Here is a 4,249-nt window from a genome sequence, read left to right as displayed (position 1 = left end):
AAAAAAAAAGTGGAAGGTCGGTCAAACAAAGGGGAGACCCTCAAGGAGATGGGCTGGCACAATGGGCTCAGGCACAGACGCCGCTGTGAGGGTGGTGCGGGCTGAGTGGTGTTTTACTCTGTGGTACAAGAAGTCACTGAGAGTCTCAACCATCCCATGGCACTTGACCCCTTCTCTAGAAGTTCAAACACGAAGAATTGCTTAGCTTATGAAGCCTCGCTGACCTGCAGGCAGCCACCTCTGCCCTCAGGTGTGGATAGCGGGGTGACGACCCGGAGAAAGCCCGCCATCAAAGCTGTTTCCACTCTTCTGTGCTTCACGAGTTAGAACTGTCTCTCATTGTCATCCAGTGTCTCCTGACCAACACGCTGACCAGCAGCCCCGCCTTTGTCTGAGAAATGCCCAGGTGGGTCACAGGAACCTACAGGAGAGGAACAGAAGTCCATTAAGCAGAACAAAACAGAAACAAATCCACTGCCACCACGCTGATTCTGACTCACGGAGTGAGTGTGTGGGGAAGGGTGGAACTGCCCTGTGGGTTTCCCAAACAGTCACTCTTCACGGGAGTAGAACGCTTCATCTTTCTCCTGCAGAGCAGCTGGTGGTTTTGAACTGCTCACCTTGCAGTTAGCAGGCCAACGTGTAATCATGACACCACCAGTGGTCCTACAAGAAGGGGCATTCATAGGACATCCCCCTAAAACAGCCGTAACCGCTGAGCACCTTCGCCCTCACGACTGTTCTCATTGCTTGATTTGTATTGTTAGGTGCCATTCGGTCGTTTCCGACTCATAGTGGCCCCATGCCCACAAACAAAACACCGCCCGCTCCTGTGCCATCCTCACTCTCACTGCCAAGTTTGAGTCCACTGTTGAAGTCACAGGGCCCATCCGTCTGGTCCCTTGTGCTGCCCTTCTACTTTCCCACGCATGATGGCCCTTTCCAGGAACTGGTCTCTTAATGACATGGATGAAGTACATGTGGCGGTCTTGCCACCTTCACTTCTAAGGAGCCTTCTGGCAGCGCTTCCTCCTAGGTTTTTGTTTGCTTGTTTCTTGAGGGGGTGGGGGGCAGTCCATGGTACTTCCACTGGTCTTCACCAACACCCTAATTCAAACTTGGTCGTCCTCAGCCATGTCCAACTGTTGCAGGCACAGGAGGCCGTTGAGAAGACCATTCTTCAGTAAGACGCACCTTAGTCCTCAAAGTGAGCCGCTTTTCAATATTTTAAAGGGCCCTTGTGCAGCAGATGCACCCAACGCAATGTGTCCTTTGTAGGACTGCTGCTTCTGTGAGCAAGGAGCAGTGGGAGCATGGTGGGTTAAGCGTTGGGCTACTAACCAGAAGGTCAGCAGTTTGAACCCCCCAGTTGCTGCTCAGGAGAAAGAGGGGGCTGTCTACTCCATAGTTACCGGTTCAGCAACCCCCAGGGGCAGTTCTGCTCGTCCTCGGGGTTCCCTGTGGAGTGGAACTGACTTGAAGGCAGTGGGAGCATCCATTGTGGACCCAAGCAAGAGGAAGTCCTTGACGCTTTTTGAAACTTGTACATCGCTAATGACTCCAAGTGTGCTTCGGTGTTACTTTTCCTCTTTGATAGCCACTCAGACCAATGGTTAGATCTGAGGGTTTGTAAGGAATCTGGGGGGAGGGAGGGGAGTGGGGTTAACACTGTGGCCCTTCTTTCTCTCTCTTCTAAAACATTTTAAACTTTGCTTTTGTTTATTTTTACTTCTTTCCCCTTGGGTTTGTGGAATAGTTACAAAGAAAACATATTCTATGTAATTACACAGCCCGTCTCATCAAATCAAATCATAACAGGTTCCCATTAAACACCCCCCATTGTGATTCTTAACCCCACTCACCGCCTTACCTCCTCTATACCAACTTCAATCTCATCTCCTTTTATCATACGCTACTAAATGGTCCAGCTGTGTGGAGTTTGGTCTCCTTTACGTTGAGTTGTAAACCACCCTGAAGGCTGCAGTCCTTGATCTGCATCTGCACGTGCTCATTGCTTTCAGCAAGGGAGGCTGTCATCTGCACACTGCATGTAATAAGCCTTCTTCTGACCTGGAGGCCCAGTTTTCTTCATACAGTCCAGCTTCTCAGATGACAGCCTGCAACCATGATGCACGTCTTTCCTGATTTCAAACCTTTTCAACCCTGACCGGCCTACCAAAGCCTGGGAAATGAAGTCTCTTGTTCAGGTTAGCCACGGAACATGCATGGGTACGGGAATGGGAGTCCAGGCAAGCTTGCTCTGAGCCTGTCTGTGAAGCTCCCTCCTTGGGGAGGGCCCCAAGCCCGCCCTCAGCTTCCTGGCAGACAAAGCATGCAAGGCCCACAGTACAGTGGAACCAGAGAATGCCAGAGCCTGGGGAAGACGGACAGCTGTCGTGGGAGGGAGCAACAGAAACGTGGTTGCCCGCACCTTCGGAGTGGGAGTGTTCAGTCCTGGCTCGCAACCAGTTCTCCTGTCAGTGGGGGTAGTCGGCTGTAAACAGGAGTCACTGGGGGGCCTATACAGCATGCATAGTCCATTCATTCCTGTTTCCCTTGAGTCAAAATCCAGGCACTGGCACAGACGTGGCCACTGGGATGACTTCATTCCTGACAGCATCCGTGGGCAACAATCTGGGTGGGATTCATTGTCCACTGCTGACTCTTAAATCACCTCCAGCTGGTGGCCGACAACCTCAGGTTTATCCTCCCCCTCCTCCCCACTGCCGTCTTCCGTGGGAGGCTGGACTGTCAGGGGTCCTGAGTGACGGGCCTCCACGTTTAAAGTCAGCACATGGGTGCTCATCCTCTCCTTAATGCCATTTTCTAAGGGCTCAGATCAGCTGCCAATGTCCACTAACACCAGAAATCCTGAGCACTCCCTTCCATCTCCACGCCACTGTAACTGCCCTGCAGATGACCTCTCCTTGGCCACGCCGGGCAGCCACAGCTGCGGAGGTGCACAGAAGCATCCTTGTTGTTGCTCTGGTGCTGTGGGACCCGTTCCAACTCACAGTGAGCCGTGAACAGCAGAAGGAAACACTGCCTTGTGTCTGAGCCGGTTGTTGCAGGCACCATGTCAATCTACCTTAGGCAGGGCCTTCCTCTCTTCCACTGCCCCTCCACTTCATCAAGCATGCTGTCCTTCTCCAGGGACTGGTCTCTCCTGATCACATGCCCAAAGCACTTGAGATAAAGTCCCACCATCCTCCCCTTTAAGGAACATTCTGGCTGTACTTCTTCCAAGACGGGTATGTTTTTCTCTTGGCAGTCCCTGGTCTGGCCAATAGTCTTCATGAGCATTGATAGTCCAGGGCATTGCTTCTTTGGCCTGAGGGGACCATTAATTCTGTCCATCACACGAGGTCTGAGGGGGAAGTTTCCATTGTCTTTCCATTTCATTCTTTCCAGGAACTTTGGGGAAGCCTCCTGATATGAATTTAATAAATAGTGCCAATATTTAAAAGTAGCACTTAAATGTCATAATCACCTTAGAGACATCACTGTCATTTTATGTTACAGAACATTATCAATTATCATCCTGGGGCGTAAGGTAACCTACTGATAGTCATTAATTTAGCCAGTGTTATAGAATGTAAAACTGTTGAGAAAAGGAAATTATATTAGCATAGACAGCCATGAACTGCTATACATGAATGGTTGTGCAGATTTAAATTTTTAAAATTTATTTTATTTACTCAATCAATCCATACATACATCAATTGTATAAAGCACATTTGTATGTTCATTACCCTCATCATACTCAAAACATTTGCTCTCCACATATAAGCCCCTGGCATCAGCTCATTTCGCCCCCCCCCATGAACCCTTGATAATTTATAATTGTCTTATCTTACACTCTTCGATGTCTCCCTTCACTCACTTTTCTATTGTCTGTCCCCCAGGGAGATTATATGTAGACTCTTATAATCGGTTCCCCCTCTCTACCCCACCCTCCCGGTATCACCACTCTCACCACTGGTCCTGAAGGGATCATCCGTCCTGGATTCCTTGTTTCCAGTTCCTACCTGTACCAGTGTACATCCTCTGGTCTAGCCAGATTTGTAAGGTAGAATTGGGATCATGATAGTGGGTTGAGCTCATTTAGGAACTAGAGGAAAGTTTTCATTGTTGCTACACTGCACACTGACTGGCTCATCCTCCTGACTCTTCCGTAAGGGGATGTCTAGTTGCTCACAGATGGGCTTTGGGTCTCCACTCTGCACTCCCCCTCATTCACTGTGGTATG

The sequence above is a fragment of the Echinops telfairi genome, unplaced genomic scaffold (genome assembly GCF_000313985.2).
Source record: "Echinops telfairi isolate 266 unplaced genomic scaffold, ASM31398v2 ScPeMD7_3;HRSCAF=10, whole genome shotgun sequence".
Lineage (NCBI taxonomy): Eukaryota > Metazoa > Chordata > Mammalia > Afrosoricida > Tenrecidae > Echinops > Echinops telfairi.
This window is presented reverse-complemented; position numbering follows the sequence as displayed.